The following is a 19,000-nucleotide window of genomic DNA, read 5'->3' on the forward strand; positions in this document are numbered from 1 at the left end:
CCAGGTTCAAAAAAGACTTATATAGGCAAAACTTCAGAGGTAAACATCTAACAAACAATTAGTTTTATACATAGATGCACTTTTCCTGAACTGTTTGCTGAACTTCAGAATGATGGATTTCGTTGAAAATGCAGAAATGCATTCCGTCGAAAGCATTATTACAAAAAAAAAAAGTACTTTCTTCGATTTACCTTTGGCGTTGTCATGGTTATATGCCTCTTACACCTTAAAGTTCTAATTCTATTAATAAGATATTTCTATATACACTATTAAATGATTTACTTAAATCCAAAACGACTGCACAAACTGCGTCTCCCTTATTAAAATTGGACATAAACCCTTCACAAATTCTTACAACGCTAAAGTTGTGGAATGATTTTGTCTAAAACTAAACTGAAAATTGTTTTGAAAATTATTTATAGAAAATAAACTATACTTGCGATTTTGTTGATTACTTTTTCAATTATTTTATTTAAATTAGATAAAAGTGAAATGAGTCTACAATTATAAATTAAAGTTTTTGATCCTTTACCATAAATTGACAGAACTTTTTCAAGTTTTAAGCCACTTTGATATTAAGCTTTCATAAAAAGTTTGGTTAATTAATTCACTTAGTAATTAAGATATAAAATTGTTTACCTTCTTAAGAATATTTACAGATATCCTGTCCTTACCACTGACTTTGTTTGAATCTAAGCTCTTAATAAATTAGAACTTCAGTTTATACTAAACTTATTCGATTTAATATTTTAACATTAAAAAACCTTTTGTTCTGACATATGTGCGTTTAAATACTTTGTTAAATTAAAATTACTAATATTTACATTCAAAAATATAAAAAGGTTTTCTCAAATTAAGATAACTGTTTCTCTGTAATACACTGTTAAATCTCCCTTGTATAAACATGAGTATATATCAATTATTAATTTTACTCTAACAAAAAACGATGCGTTAGTGTATACAATTGTTAACAATTTGTTCTTATATATTTATTTATACTTTGATTGCTCAATTTAGCTCCTTTTTTTTTCGATGTTCTTTAAATAAAATATATGTCTGTTTTTTTACCACAAAAGTAAATTATATATAATAGCTTAATGGTATTAACAAATAGTTTAAAGTTTAATAATGTTTATCGCAAAAAAACTTTAGACAGTCACATCGTTTTCTGAAGTGCGCTGTAAAAAACTACTACAAAAAATATTCTATTTTAGAACAAAAAATGTGCAACCCCACTAAAAAAAGACTAGACACGCACCTGATACAGATAAAGTAAAAATCTAATTGTAGAAAAAAAAAAATTTTATTTAAAAAGTAGAAAGTTTGATATAATAATATAACTGACTAATACGTTTTTTTTTAATCCTATGAAAATATTTTAATTAGGAGTATTGCAACTAGTTTTAAAAAAGCTGTTTTCAGTTATGTTTATATTAACCGTTCAAACTTCACATTGTTTTAAACTTTTTTTTAAAATTTATAACAATATCAAATATATACAAGCCTTGAATTATTATTTAATAACATCCTTTATATATTATATATATCTAGTATAAGTTCATTACAGTTAACACATACTATGTAAAAAATTTAACACGTTTTAGCCTTAAACTACAACTTTAAGCGTTTAATTAACATTAAAAAAAAGTTAAAAAGAGAATGTTTTCCAATGTTGCTGTTAGTTTTGTAAGATTTAATATGCTGTTTATATTCGTTTAAAACGTATTTTAAATCCTCTAGCTTTGCTATAACTTTTCATTGAAGTAAAAATATATTTGTACTAAAACAATACATAAAACAAACAAATTAATAACAAAACTTACAAAAATAAATATATAATATTTTTAACAGTTTATTACAGTAAAGTTAACATAAAATGACTTTAATAACAAACTAAGCATAAGATAAATTTTCTTGCTGGGTAAAAGCATTGACAGGTTTGAGAGTGTGAAATGTTAGTGGTTCATCCGACAGAAGTTCAGCTGCAAAATTTAGTATTTTTTACTGTTTTAAATATATATTTATATTTATAAATAAACTACATCATATGTAATTTAAAAGTGCAAAATTATGTCATTACTAAAGGTTGTAACCAATGAAGTCACAAAAAAATGTTTAAAAAGTTCATAGGAAGCAAAACTTTTGATAATATATAAAACGTCATGGTGAACATTAAAAATAAAGTTTTATTAATATTGAAACTAGTTTCAACAAACTAACTTTTTTTTGAATATTTCTGATGGTTAGCAGTTGAATTGACTGTATACTCTTATTAAATTTTTTTTTTCAACTTTATAATTATAAATTTTTAATAATTAAAGTTTATCCTTATTATAAAAAATAAATTAAACTTAGTTTTGAATAGCTATTAAGTTATAACGAAGTCCTTAAATTGTATACAAAGGAAGACATTAAGGATTATATTAAAAATATGGACTACGTTTAAAAACGTAACTAAAACCTAGTAAAGATTAATAAAATATATTATGCTTCCTTAGATTAAACTATAAAAGACTTTTTATAATTTATACTCTAGGTTTAAAACAAACGTGTACTGATAAAAGCAAAACCCAGTCGGATCCTGATGTTATTTAAAAATTAGTATTCGGCCACAACCATATAAAATTAGTAATAAATTATGTTGTAGGTTTGAACTATCAAATCCATCTAACTAAAAAAGGTTAATTTTTGTTGTACGTTGAAATTTACGCTAATAATGTCTACGATGATTGTATTTTGCGTTTTTTAGCATTGAATTTGCTATTTAGACGTGGCATGAAAATTTCTTGTAGCAATTTAAGATTGTTAATGGCGAAAGTAATTTATCCGTAAATATAGTAGGTGTTGAAAAACTAAAAAAAAATTTTTCTATAGTAAAAAAACATTATGTAACATAAAACGGTTATTTCAACACATATTTTCCATATTCATATGAGATTATCGCCACGTATCTTTTCGAGCATGACAGTTTTACTCAAAATAATCTAACCCTTTTTACATTGTAATAATTCTTTATTTTTTTATTACTTGTTCTGTTTTGGCTTCATAACACAATTGCTACATTCATTTAGAAATAGTCACATATTTATCCGATTATTATAATTAAAATTATAACAAACGAACGTTGTTTATAATTTAAAATAAAATTTTAGGTCTTGATTACAAAAATATATGGCTACTTTCTAATAAATTTCCAATAAAGCAAATTCCAATATCACTTCAATGCTACGAATATTTTCGTTTGTTAAACTTAAGAAGAGTTATGGTCCCTGAAACTAAAATAAATTAATCTTTTGCGCCACTAGTGGGCAACTTCGCCAAAGTCCGTAACTTTTAACATTTTCAGTTCATAAACTTGATATTCATGTAAAATTAATCATTTCACAATAACACGCGCAAGACAAACAACAGTAAAGTCGACCGGAAAAAGAAGTCCTCGAAAGCGGGGTTAAAACTATCATCATCAACAGTAATGAAAAATCCTTGCTCAGACATCAAGAGACTTGTTAAGAGAGAAAAGCCAAACCTAGGGTTAAGTAGAAGCCTCACTGCTGACACCAATACTTACAAGGGCGTCGTTATAAATTACAACGAGCCTCCGGAGGCCTCAATGTCAAAGACAAAATGGAGGTTGTACGTTTTCAGAAATGATCAACATTTTAAACCTCTTCACATGCACCGACAAAGCGCTTTTTTGATGGGAAGCGATTCAAGAATCTGCGATATTCCAATTCATCACCCATCAATAAGCAAGCAACACTGCGTATTCCAATACAGAGCAGTGAATAGAAAGATACGCGGTGTTGAGAAAAAGGTCGTACTGCCTTATATATTCGACCTCAACAGCACAAATGGAACTTTTCTGAATGGGGACAAAATTAAACCAAAAAGATACTACAAATTAAAAGAGAAAGATAACCTACAGTTCGGTCTATCACAAAGGGAATATATTTTTATAAATGGTGACTAAAGTTTTAATGATAAAATGAATAAATTAAACTGTTCTTGTTGAAGATATTGCATTATAGTATTTGTATATTGTTCAAATTCCTATTGAGTACTACAAATTGACACAGTATTTGTTTAATAGTGATTTTAATAAAAGTGTAAATTTACAACAAATTCTTGTCTTTTATGTAAATTAACTTTATTTATTTTAAGTTACAAAATATATGTTATATTTATTGCACTAAAATCTACTTAATTTAAGATAATGGCATTTCTTTAAAATTTTTATTATACTTCTCATAAATTACCATAATTTTTTCTTATTAACAATGTATATGTGTAGTAAAAACAAAATATATATCAAAAATGTATATTCTCAGCTATTCTAATCAGTAGAGCAGCTAAAAGAAGATAATGTTTTCAAAAGTTATACAGTAAATTATATATTAAAGTAATAACAGCATTAAAAAAGAACAAAATTGGGAATCTTAAAACTTTGTACAATCAACAAAATGTTTTTTACTTAAATTTCTGTAGTTTTTGACATAACATGAATCCAATAACCTAAAATTAAGACAAAATAAAATTTCAATTGTGTGTTACTAAAAGAAATTTTTAGAAACATTCAAAAGTGTTTAAGAATAAAATACTTTTAGAAAAAAAAACAGCTAGACTAATATTCTTTGAGTTTTTACTAAGCTCTCTTTTTGAAATAAGATAAAAATTTCTAAAAAATTTTTAAAGTATTTAGTTTTATTATATTAAGTACAAATGTTTTTTTATATTTTAACAAAAATTTGTATTATTTTGATAATATTTCTTTTTATTTTATATGATTTTACTTTAGAAAAACTTTGAAGAAGTTTTCAAGATTTTTTTTAATTTCCAAATTCCAGGTTTTTCAAGTTTTTTGCCTTTATTGTAAAACTGTTGTTTTTAAGGCAACCCTGCATTTTTTGGCAACCCTGCATACTACTTTTTACAACTTGAAATAAAATCTACAATTAAATTAATGTTAATAAATTATTTGGTTAATTTATTATTATTAAATTAATTATATTTTTCTATGTCAACTAAATAAATTATTGTGTGCTTTAAAAATTTAAATGTTAAAATATAAACATTGTCTGTTACTGGTTCGCTATTCTGCTATGATATGTTTTCTTTTTAGTTGATCAAGACAGATTTAAACAAAATACTTTATTTAAAGGGCAGTAACTGTTTCAAAACAATAAAGGCAGCCTAGGTTTAAGTTGAAAAAAAAGTTGGTGTGAGCCAAAAGCTGAAAAAATTAACATTAATCAAGCTTATAAACTTAACAAGACCAAAATATATAACATATCATGAGTTAATATAAATAACTTAATTTCTGAAATTAACAGACATTTATAGTTAAAAAGAACTAGCCTGAAATGTAGGAATATTATCAAAATTATCCTTGTTTTTTTTAAATTAAAACTAACTTGGTTTATTAAAAGTTTTTTAAATAATTTAAACTTAACTCAATTTATTAACCAGATGTTACTTAATCAATATAAGTAAAGTATAAAAATTTGTGGATTTTTTCTAACATATAGTTTTCACTCTGTACATAAAAATTTGCAAAACTTAAATGTTATGCAAAATTTAGTAATCAATTATTAAAGCAGTAATCTTATTTTCAAGTTAAACTAAATAAAAGTTCTCAATTTACAAAATTTTTAGAAGGAAATATTGTGTGGGACAAAACTTTATTATGGCCTAGTTTACTTTATTGAAAACATATAAATAAATTATAACAGACTTCTTTACATTTTTATAGAACTATATTAGTCACTTTTTTGATTTTCATTCGTATATTTATTTACTTAATAAAAAATAAGTACTTTTGATTAGCATAAGGAATGGCAAATATTATGATCCTGGTTTTAGTTTAAATGAAAAATAAACTCTTAACTTTCATTATTATTTCACAATTACATTTATACAAGATTACTAAAAATGTATTTCCGATTTTCTTAATAGTACGAGTTTTAGAGTTTATCAATTATAGGGTAAATAATTGTCTTTTATTGTATAAAAACATTGAAAAAATACTGTAAAGCAATTTAAATTGTTTTATTTTGCTAAACTATTTATTATTAACATTCTCTTTTATCTATGTGTTAAATATTTGTGTCAAATATAAATTTTATTACTTTTAATGTAAATTATTGTTTATAATTTTAAGTTTTTCCAGGTTATTTGTGAATTTATCAAATTTCAAGCTTTTTTCTCAAATTCAAGCTTTTTAAGAATTTTTTAGTTTAGTTATTAAGCTGTTTAAATAAGGTTTTTCATGGATTCAAGGTTTTTTTGGTAACCCTGCAATTAGAAGAGTTAATTGTAAATGTTAACTCATATCAAACAAATTTAAACAGTTGTTTATTTAAATTAAACCAAATTATTAAATTCAGTGTTTTATTAAGTACAGATATGTGTACATATAAAGTTTGAATAAAACTGTTGTGATAATTTAAGTTGATTTGAAAGAATTGCTAAGGTAAATTAGCAAGCATTTTTGTAGATTATTTGTATTACTTAAATAGAACTTATATTATAAATATAGTATAAAAATAACTATTTATCATAACAAAATCAGTATAATTGTAGTATAAATATAACTTATACATTTATAAAAAATAACCAAGTACTGTTTACATTGACTTGTAATATATTATATAATCAACTACTGAAATGCAATAGGTCAGTATTTTTATTAACAAACTGTAATTAACACTGTTTAAATCAAATTTAGAAAGGTATCTTGTTATGCATGACAAATATTTTTTTTAAAGTTAATTTAACACATTATATTTCAATACTTTCATCTGTCCACAGGTACACAGGTTTGAAAATAGAAAAACTTCTAGAGGCCTTCACTTCTAATTAATTTTTTTTTTTTTAATTTTTTACCACTTAGAGAAATATCTACTTATAAGTACACAATTTTAATAGAGCAACTGAAATTTTTATCAAAACTAATGCCAAGCTATTAATTTGAATAATAGAATGTTAACTTAAAAATAGTCTTAAACAAAATTAAAAATTATATTAAAATTTATCACTAATATATAGTTTATTAACTTCACTAATATTATATAAAATTAAAGTTTTTTTTTTCCTCAATTTTTAATTTTAATGCTTTTTATGGTCTAATGGCCACCAGGGTTGCCACTGGATTTTGATAATTTTCGCCTTGTTTTTAAAATAAAACATTTTTGGGTCTACTTTTGTTATTCAATATTACTTATTATAAACTTTAATAATTATAGCAAAACACTAAAAAAAAATATTATAAGTTTATTTATTTACCAAATTTGAAAACTTTATGAAAAGCAATTGAAATGTTTGTTATAAATAAAATTTTATAAGTTTGGAAATTAGTTTAATGCCAATAAATTTGGTGTACTTATTGATTAATTTTAATTTAACTACAAAAATAACATTAACACTCTGTGGTATTTAATAGGCAAAAAACTGTTTCAAAGATAAACAGCTCAAAATCAAAAAAAGAAGTTAATTTTTAATTTTTTGCTTATTATTTAATAAAAATTACATACTTGCATATTAAAAATGAAAAACAATTCAAGCTTCAGCTGCTTAAAAATTTCGATCATAAGCAATTTGAATAAAACTTTTTGTTTATATTTCCACAGTGAAATTAAATGTTTTAGCTTTTATACAGTTTGTAAAACCTTGTTATGTTTAAGAGTAGCTTTTTTACTTCATTCTAATAGTACTTGGTTTTTTTCAAAGTTTGTAAAACTACATAATAATTTTGTTAAAATTAAAAAATAAATACATTAAATGATTTAAAAGATGGAAAAACAGTTCTCAAATAAAAATTCAAACTTCAGCTCTAACTGCGCTCGATGGGTTGTCCATTTTCTCATTTTTCATTGATAACAACCAGTTATTCTTCTTTCACTTTCCTCTCCTTATGCTTTTGCCAGCTTAAGCAGGAGTTGGTCGTTCACGTTCGCAGCTTCGTGTCAATTTCTGTACCATCTGCCTGTATTAAAGTTATGGTTGCATTTAAGTTTGTATTTTACATAAAAAACTTAATAATCTATTATCAATAGTGATGTAAGGCTTTTATTTTTTTAATTATGGATTCAAAAAGTAAAAAATATAAGAAAAAAATGTAAATGTATTTTATTTTATCGTCCTTTGCTTTTTAAGACTTGGTTGAGGTATGGATGTTAGTACACTTGATTTATTGGTACTAATCATTAAATAAAATCCTACTTTATTTAATTACTATCCCATAAATACTAATTCTATTTGAGACTACGTTACATTAATCAGACAAGACAGTTTGATTAATGTATATATTATAAAAAAGAACCACAAAATACTTTAACAAAATTACTTCTAGTTAATCAAAGCGCGCAGTACTTGCTTCAACAATGATACTACAATCGCTTAACAAACATTCTGCCACCCCAGCCAAGCTTGTACGGTACATGGTCGTCACGGAGACGATATCTCTATATAGATCACAAGTTTACCACTTACAAGTTATCCCTGTTGTCTTGACTGTGCCCGACATACATATAAATTAAACGAGACAGTTTTAACAATGTGTCTATTATAAAAAAAAACACAAAACAAACGCTATAATAAAATAAAATTCATTTTATAAATAAGTTGGAATAAACAAAACTTTAAACTTTTTGGTCATTCTCTTTGTTATGTTGTTAGTGCAAAACCTTTTTTTACAAATTCATTGGTTGGGTTTTTGTTAGATTCAACATTCAAAATTAAACAATCAAACTTTAGCATATGAAAGATGCATTCTATTATAGCAGATTAAAAATTGGACAAATTGTTGTTAGTGCAAATAACTAAAAAGGTATTTAAATTAAGGTAATAATTTTAGAACTTGCCCTGTATAAAATATATTTCTAATGTTGATTACATTATGGCTCTTTTAGGACTCCTTGTACAAAAAAAAAATTAAGAAGTCTTTCTGTTGAAGGAGTTATGAAGTATGTTAGTTATTTAGTTTAGATTTAAGCTTATTTCAACAAATTAAATTTTAAATACTTATAAAATAAGATTTAAAAGTTTGTAGAGAACATTTAGAGTTGGAAATTTAAATTTCAAATAGATCTCATTAAACTTTTGTTTTTAAGAATAATTGTTTTTAATTATAATTTGTTAAAAAAAGCTGAATTCAAATATTTTAAACATGCTCATTAAATTTAACAAATATTTAAATTTGATGCAACAATTAATTAGATAACAATATTTAAATATAGATAGCTACATATGGTTCAAAAACAAATGTTAACTTCTTTTTGTGTTTGGAATAATATAATGTACACTTATAAATACTTTTCATCATAACAAAAATGTTATATATTTAAAGTTTAGTACATATTTAGTCAGGTTAGATTTTTGGTTTAAAAAAGTAATGAGGTTTAAATATAGTCTGTCAGGTATTTAAGATATAAAATGCTGAGTTTTCAGGACTTAAGACTGTTTAATATTTTTAAAAATAATTAAATTTTAAAGAAAAAAAAAATATTTACAATCAACTTTATGTGGCCAAAGTAGATTGTAAATACTTGATTGTGTTATACAAAAATTAAATAGATAGCAGTTTATAGTGGCTTATAAACAATAAAATAAATTTACAAGCTCAAATTCTAAATAGTAAGTTTAAATCAATGATCAAGTGTTAAGCATTGATTTTAAAATCAAAGACATAAAATAAAATTACCAAATTTTAATTATACTATTCAAAAGATAAAAAGAAAGCTAGTCAAATAAAAAACTTGTGGAGTGTGAAAAATAACTCTTAAAAGTAGTAAGAATTTTTGCAAACTTGATATCTTATTCTGTTTATTACAACTAATTTATGAAATGCATCAATAAAATTATTATTTATAGAATTGCTTTTTAAATTTTCAATCAAGTGTAAAAACTAGTGTAGACAGATAATCAATAATATATTTAGTGCTATATCTTATTATATTTTTATAAAATATACCAATTTTTTTTAACAATATCTAAAAGATCCATAAGTAAAAAATGTTTCTGTACCAAGGGTAAAAATTTTAAGAGAAATTACTATACTTTAATTTATTAACTTTAATTTTTTTTTACCATTCTGGCAAGCTATTAAAAATTTAAATGCCACGTTATAGTACAATGTTTTGATTTTTTTAAACAACTCATTTGTAAAAGTTAACATTGTATTTCATGACAACAAACCTTGTTACAAAATCAAAAAGTTTGTAATACTATTACTACATATACAGTAGCATGATGGAATTAGATGTTTAAAACCTGCAGAAAATTATTTGAGGATAAACAGGAAAATTGTTTAAATTATACATTACTCAGGTGTTATTTAGTAATAATTAACCATAGGGTTTTCTAAATTAGCTTAGAATGTCCAGAAAGTCTAACAAAATGAACAACTACCTTGGTAAGTATCTAACAAGGTTCTCACACACTCAGGTTACTCAGGCTAGCTTGAACATTTTCAAAATCTTGGCAGTCTCAGGGTTGTTTGAATTTGTCTTCAGAACTCTGGCTAGTATAGATATTATTCCTAAAAATTATATTCAATTTTGGAATATTTACAAAAAAATAAATTTCAAAAACTACTTTGCATAACAAACCATTTATTGTTTAAGCAGTAGGGAGGTCTACCTTGATTTTACAAGCTTATTTTATTTTGTTAAGGACATTGGGGTAAATTTCTTTTTTCTAAGTTGAATTTTATTTTATTGAGTTTTAAGTAAGCTACAAGATGCTTTTTACTGGTTTAAAATATTCAAATTAGTTTTTGAGATATAGCAGGTCAAAGTTGGAGGTAACAATAGTTTTCTTATGGAAAGCGCAAAGTAAAACCGCAAAAAAATATTTTATTAAAAATTTTTTATCTTCTTCAGTATTTCGAAATAAATACCTCAAACTTTTAGGAAATTTTCCTTGCAATTTTTAAATTATTTAATGCAAGTAATTATTTAAAAATTAAAAAAAAAAAAGTAATAATAAAAATAAACAAAAAACAGTTTTTTTTTTGTCATAAAATTATTTTTATTTAATATTTTTAAATTCTATTCCAACAGAATATTTTTTTATATTGCAAGGAACATACCCCGAAAGTTTGAAGTAGTTACTTTAAAAAATGTAGAAGATGAATTTTTAGTGATTACTTATTATTTGCTGTTTTAGTTTGCACCTCCCATAAGGAACATATTGTAGTCTCAGAAATAAACGGGCTATTTGTAAAAAACTATTTTGAGCTTTAATAATCTGTAAAAACAAACTTGTCGCTTTATTAAACTCAATAAATTAAGACTAAACTGAGAAAAAAGTGTTTTCCTAGAAGAGGAAAACTCAAAAAAGACTATTTCATTAAAAATTTATATTCCTCATCCTTGAACCAATCTTCTTCAAACTTTTACAGTAACTGTATTACTTACATTGTAATGTTTCAAATGCATGATTGTTTAATACTTTTTTCAAATTGTATAAGGAATGTTTCCTTGAAATTTTGGGTCTCTAGCTCAAAAAATAAAAGAGAAGATAGATTTTTAATGATAATGGCCATGGCAGACTAGAAGTAGCTGACTTCTGAGAAAAATTCCGTAAAAAGTCTAAACAGATGTTAGTTTTTAACTTCTAAACTACAAGAAAAAAATAGTTGAATAAACAACAAAAAAAGTGTTTGTTTTTATGTTCTTTTTTAATTCTTTAAAACTCATAATTAACAAAAAAAGCATTAGTAGCAATGGAATACTGTTTGCATAAAAATATTAAAAAATAAATAAAGTGTAATCGAATTATTGTATGAACTATAATAAAACCTATTAAAAATGAAGAAGGATATAAAGCTTGTAATGAAATACAGGGTGTCACTCTTTTAGGGACTAAAGACAGCCTAAGTGACCTTAATTTTTAGAAAATTAAATAAAAAAATAGTCTAAACATTGAAAAAGTATACTTTAGTAATGCAAGAATATCTATAAAATCGAAATTAGTAAGAAAAGAACTTTATAAATACAGAATTTTTAGAAAAAAACATAAGTCAAAAAGTTAGCTTGAGAATAAAGAGAAATGTTCAAATTAATCTTAGAACTTTATAAAATAGTTTAAGGCCATAGGGGGGTTAGCCATGTTTTTTAAAAGTTGATCTTATTTTATTGAATTTATTTTAAGCTTAAAGATGCTTTTTATGGTTTGAAAAAATAAAAATAATTTTTTGAGATATGACCAGTCAAAGTTGGGCGCATTATAGGTTCCTTATGGGAAGGAAAAACTAAAACAGCGAAAAAAGACTATTTTGTTTAAAGTCTATCTCTTCTTACATTTTTCAAGCAATTTTAAGCAAAAATATTAAAAAGCAAAATATTTTTTTTGTCATAAAATTTTTATTTTTTTAAATTATCAATATTCATAAGTAACGCTTTTTCTTTTAATGTAACAAATATTTCCTGAAAATTTGAAGAAGATTGGTTGAAAAATGAAGGAGGAGATAAATTTAAAGTGGTTTTTAAAATTTTCAAGAAAATTTACTGCAAAAAATTCGTGGTACATACATTGTATTGGAAACTTTTACAAAAAAAAATATCTCAAAAGATGAATGATATTTTTTAATCCTATAAAAACTGGCTTGTAGTTTGTAATTAAAGCTTTCATAACCAAGCAAAAGTTTAATTTCATAAAAAAAGTGCCAGAGTTGTAGCAAACATGGAAATTGTACTTATACACTCTTTTAATTTGAGCTTTTCATTAATAATCTAATAAACTCTTAGTTGTATCTTTAAAATTACTTAAAAATTTTTCAAGAGATAAAAAGTATCTGGTAGCTAATAAACTAAAAAAAAAAACTTGTAAAAGACAAGAAAGAATCTTTAGGACTTAAATAAGCAAAAAAAAAATAAATATATTGGTAAAAATCTGAGTAAGAGCACATTTTAAATCATATTTTCAATTAAAAGTACAAGGCCATAAAAAAAGGTAAAATGCTCTGTTTTTTAGTTAACCTTATTAATACATAAAACTAGATTATGACTTGTTTCTACTACTTTTTAGATAAAAAGAAACATTTTGAATATAATTATTTAAAGTTTTAATAAGTTCCTAATGGAAGGCAAAAGCTAAATGAGTTCATTTCACTAAAAATCTATCTTTTTTAGTTGTTGAGTAATCATTTTAAATTTTTCTCATACCAAATTTTTGTAAATTTCAAACAACTTGTAGGACAAATTTGATGTAAAATTTTGTTTTAGTAAAAATAAAACATTTTATCCATCTTGGTTATAGTTTTATTTTTACTTTTTTTTAAAGTATAATTCCTACAAGTATACTGTAATACAAATTCTTTTTAAAATGTTAAATAGGTTAAGGGCATAGGGATGTTAACACCCTTTTTTGGTTTTTGATCTTATTTTATACAGTTTATACAAAGCTACAAGTTGCTTTTTACAGATTCTAAAAATTGAAAATAATTTTTAAGATATAGCCTGTCAAAGTCAGAGGCAACAATAGGATCCTTATGGGAGGCGCAATTTAAAACAGGAAATAATTAGAAATTGCTAAAAATCTATCTACTCCTACGTTTTTTGAGATAACTACCTGAAATTTTCAGGAAATGTTCCTTGCAATATAAACATTGCAAGGAACATTTCCTGAAAATTTCAGGTAGTTATCTCAAAAAACATAGGACAAGATAGATTTTTAGTGAATAGCCTATTTTTGCTGTTTTAGTTTGCGCCTCCCATAAGGAACCTATTGTCTTTAACTTTGACCGTCTATATCTCAAAAATTTTCCTGAATTTTTGAAATCTGTAAAAAGCAACTTGTAGCTTTGTATAAACTATATAAAATAAGATCAAAAACCAAAAAAGGGTGTTTACCTAGCCCCACCCCCCCCCCCCCCCTATGCCCTTAATAACAGAGAAGCTTATTGCAACAATTTTTCTATAAATCTAAATTTTGAAAAATTTAATCTTATTTTAGTTCCATCTACCTTTTTAAAGTAATTAACATATTCTACAATGTTATGTTTAATGTTGGTACACTATAAAACTGATTTGTAGTTCATACTTTAGGTATTAGAAAAGAGCCAATAGTATTTTTTACAAGATATGACTTAATACAACCCCTACCATACTATAAAAATGTTTGTTTGACTACGATTTTTTTGAAGATAGGGGACAGCAATATGATTTGAAGCTAAAAAGTACTAATGCACAAAAAACAACAATGTTTATCTATTTAATTCTTGGTTGTGTACTTTAAAATTGTATATCTTTATTTAAAAGAGTTTTAACTTTTTTCAAAAATGCCCTAAACAGAAATAAAAAGCTTTGTTTTTTTTTGTTTTTTTTATAATTTTGTTCCAACAGAACTTTCTAAATATAGCAAGGAACACTTCCTGAAAATTTGAGGTACTTATCTCAAAAAACATATGAGGAAATAGGTTTTTAGTGATTTCTAGTTATTTGCTGTTTTAGTTTGCGGCTCTAATAAAAAACCTATTGTTGCCTCCGACTTTGATTGGCTATATCTTCAAAATTAATTAAATATATTTAAATGTGTAAAAAGCATCTTGTAGCTTAGTAAAAACTGTATAAAATAAATCAAATTGTGATTAAAAAAAATTTACCCTCACCCTCTATGCCCTTAATTGTTTTTTTTTAATTCTTTTTTTTCTTTGCTCTGAAGCACTTTTTAATACACATTGTAAGCAAGTTTGTAGAAAAATTTATTGCTTTTAATTTCTAAAAACCATGTGCAAAAACTATTTCATGTCGATAAAATGACTAGAAATATGTTTTCAGACATTTAAACAACTTAAATAAGCATCATCACTTTAAATCAATTATTTTCTTTTAAACTAGAGGATTATTTATGAAATAAATAAAAAGACTGAAATGACTACCAAGTTTGAAAAGGAGTGTAATCTTGTTTTTTCTGGCTTTTGATACAAACCAAAGAATTCCTAGAGTAAGTTGATATTGAAGCCTTACAAGTTATTGTCCCAAGCTTTAGTATTTCCCTATTATTTCTACTCTTCATTACAAACTCCAAAACATTTAGTGTAAATTGTTTGTTGCCCCCTCATTGCATTAACTTTCATAACTGCCCTTGACTTACTAAAATGAATTAAAAAGGGGTGGTATTAACTCATTTGGGAGACCCTGATTTAAGCAAATTTTTTTTTTTTTTGATCAAGATTAAAATAATTCAATGTTACTTTAAAAGCAAAACAATCAGACTATTTTACTAAAAATCTACTCTCATACTGGTTAATAGAATTTTTTTTCTAACTTTTTCAGTCTACTTATTAGGGAATACTGATAATTTATAATTCTATGAAGAAAATATTTTCAATTTTCAATCATCTTTTTTATGAGTAAGTAATTGATAACACTTTCTTTTTGTAACAAAATTCACATTTTACAATATTACCTTATTTAAAATGATTTTACAAATTTATTTAATAAACAATAAAGCAAATAGTTCTAACAAAACTGTTAGAAGTCTTGTAAGAATTTTTTTCTTATAATTAAAAGAAAGTTGCTTATTAAATGTAAAAATAAATAGAATTCAGTAGTTTTTTAACCACAAAGAAAATACACAAAAAAATAAGTTATAGAATTTTTTTTAACTAAATTTATCTTTAAATTAGTTTTTTAATTCTTATTTCTTTGCAAATGGTCTCATAATAAATACTTAAGAATTGTTAGGAACAACACTTACCTATTTTGGTAATGTAGAACTGTTTAGAGAAACTCAAGTAGGTCACTTCATCAGGTTCCACAGAAAAGCATACTAGAAAAGAAAGAATTCTAAATTATTAAATGGCATATTGGGTCAGGCATTTTTTGACAAATATTAACATTGACCCTTATTTAAAATTTTTAAGTATAAGGTTAAAAAAAATCACTTTTTCTTTAAACTAGTTGTAAAAAAAATATTTGAATACAATTTTAGCTATAACTTTTTCAATGTGATTTTTAATTTAATATTAGAATCTTTCTCTTTTTTTGAGTGAGAGACCACAAGTTTTAGAAAAATATCTTGAAATTTTTTAATACTATTTGTTTGACAATATTTTACAATATATTTATTTTAAATACCACACTATAAGGTGATAATTAAATTTTTCAATGTCAAGAATTTTTCAATGTTAAAATAAAAGTTATACATTAGTGGATATAAATGGGCTTCTATTCAAAACTGGCTTTGTTTATTTTTACTCAAAGTATATTTTTAAAAATTATGTATGTCCAAATGTGGACAATTTTTGTTACTTTTCTTTCCAAAAGTATTTCTTAATTTTCAAAATTAAAGTTTACTTCATTTAACTGAAGTATCTGAAATGCTGAGGCTTTTTTTCATTTAACCTTTTAATTTCATTAAGTTATCATTTCCATTTAACTTTAACAGAGATAAAACAAAAACTTAAAATTATTGAATTAAAAAATAATAACTTTTTTAAGAATTTTGCAAGCAATATTTTGATACTTTCTCATTAATAAAAATTTTATAGCTTTTAGTTATCAAACAAGTTACGCTATTTTTCAATGGACACCAAGTGATATTTAACAAAAACAATTAAAAATTATAAAAAACAAAAAAAAAGTAAGTATCTAAGGGATTTTTGAAATTTTTTTTACATCTTTTTTTATTTGCAAATATTTTTTTTCTATCAAAATTTATGGTGAACAATTAGTAACTTTTGAACTGAAACATAGCAAAAATTGGTTGAATTTAAGGGTATAGGGGGGGGGGACATTTTTTTGAACAATTTAATCTTATTTTATATAGTTTATACTGAGCTACAAAATATTTTTGAAGATTTAAAAATTCAAAACAATTTTTGAAATATATCTGGTCAAATTCACAGGTAACAATATGTTCCTTATGGGAGGCGCAAACTAAATAGGCAAACATAGACTATTTTACAAAAAATCTATCTTCTCCTACGTTTTTTGAGATAACTACCTTAAAATTTTAGGGAGTTCTCCTTAATATATGTAGAAAATTATGTCAGAAATTATTTTTAAAATATTAAAAAACAAAAATTATATTGAACTGTTTCTTAATTTTTTCCAACAGGATTAATTTAGATAAAACTATATAAAACAAGATTAAGGCCATGAGGGTAAGCCATGTTTTTTACAAGTTGATCTTATTTCATAGAGTTTTTCTAAGCTTCAAGATGCTTTTTACCATTTAAAAAAATTCAAATAAGTTTTAGAGATATGACCAGTCAAAGTTGGGCCACATAATAGGTTCCCTATGAAAAGGGAAAACTAAAACTGCAAAAAAAATACTATTTTATTTAAAATCTATCTCCTACATTTTTCAACCAATCTTTTTCAAACTTTAACAGTCTAATCTTTATACAATAACAAAAAAACCTTACTTTAGAATTAAAAAAAATTTATGTAAAAATATATTTTTTTGAATTTTTTTTTTTTTTTGTGATAAAATTTTTATTTTTTTAATTCATTAAAATTCACAACTAACATGTTTACTTTTAATATAAGGAACATTTCCTGAAAATTTAAAGAAGATTGCTTAAAAAATGAAGGAGAAGATAGATTTTTAGTAAAATTTAAAATTTCCTAGAAAATTGACCCCAAAAAACTTGTGGTCTATACGTTTGTATCGGAAACTTTTTACAAAAAACAAAATATCTCAAAAGTTAAATGATGTTTTCAATTCTAAAAAAACTGGCTTCTAGTTTGTATTTCAAGCTTTCATATAAAGGCTAAAGTTAATTTTTGTGAAAAAAGGTGTTAACCCAACCCCTCCATATGGCCTTGAATTGTGAAAAAGTGTTTTATCCTCCTATGCACTAAAATTTATTATGTATGTATATATACTTATATAAAATCAAGCAAAAAACATGAAACAAAAAACTTAGTAACCTTTATGTAAATTTTTTTTGTCATCATAACAATTTTTGGTAATCAATTGCCCCTGTACCATTGTGAAATATTACTGGTGAGGCAGGTGATCATTTACAACCTAAGTGAAATAAACTACTTGAACATTGACATATATATATATACAAAATAAAAGCCTTTCAAGCATAAAGCTATAATTTAAATTAATTAAATGACTAATTTATTGGTGTCTCTTTGGGCTAAACTTTTTTTGGTCAATACGTTTACTACAAATAAATTTTATATGTTAACAACTAAGACTTTACAGATGTTTTTTAATGTTTTATTGTAATAATACATTATTGTATTTGTTTTAACTTATGTATTTTTTAGTTTGAATTGCATGGTTGTTAGAACTTTACTGTTAAATAACAAGTATAGTGGCTTTTTTTTACTAACACTTTTTAATTCAAGGTTTTTATTCGACAAAAAATACACTCAAAGTATTTGGTCCTAGGACCTGATGCACAAAGAACCTTTAAGTTATTGAGTCAAACACCAGGAATACCTTTTAACATCTTGTGGAGGACGCAAAAAACTGGCTACTTCTATTATATATGTGCATTAGCTTGGCTAAAATAATCTTCTTAATCAGAACTGTTGTACTTAAAACAGAAACAGATTATTTTAAGTAAATATTGCAAGATCAAATCACATGGCCAAGACATATACAAATAACAGTACAACCACATTCAGTTAAATAGGCTGTAGTTGTTAGTTCTAATAACAGTTCTTGAAAATTTATTCATGACTAAAGTTTCTGAAATGTATGCTGAAAAACAAGATTAAGTATTAATGGCAAACTTAAGTGAGCTTTTATTTTAACTTAATAATTGATAAAAATCTAAATACAAACTTACCAACAATCTATGAAAGCCTAAGTCATCTTACAGTTGATACATTGCCAGATACCCGATTAAAACTAATAACAAATAAATATACTTTTTTCATTTTTAGTGAACACATCTTACTGCTTCTTAGCTAACTTTTTAATTAATTTGTTGTAGAGCATAATTTAATTAATTAGCTAGAAATATGTTTTCCTAGATAAGGGGAATTTTTATACAGTATGCTCAAAACTCACAAAACGCTAAAAAAATTAT

At 24.3% G+C, this 19,000-nt stretch overlaps 1 long non-coding RNA gene across 1 annotated transcript; it reads right to left on the minus strand.

Moving 5' to 3' along the window:
* Positions 1-7,630: 7,630 nt before the first annotated feature.
* On the minus strand, positions 7,631-17,994 carry LOC145837100 (uncharacterized). Its single transcript, XR_014369910.1, has 4 exons — positions 17,880-17,994; positions 15,700-15,771; positions 10,405-10,534; positions 7,631-7,981 (listed from the first exon to the last, which is right to left on the minus strand). It is a non-coding gene; the product is annotated as an uncharacterized LOC145837100 (long non-coding RNA).
* Positions 17,995-19,000: the final 1,006 nt, after the last annotated feature.

The sequence above is a fragment of the Thalia democratica genome, chromosome 5 (genome assembly GCF_965202585.1).
Source record: "Thalia democratica chromosome 5, ktThaDemo2.hap1.1, whole genome shotgun sequence".
Taxonomy (NCBI): Eukaryota; Metazoa; Chordata; class Thaliacea; order Salpida; family Salpidae; genus Thalia; species Thalia democratica.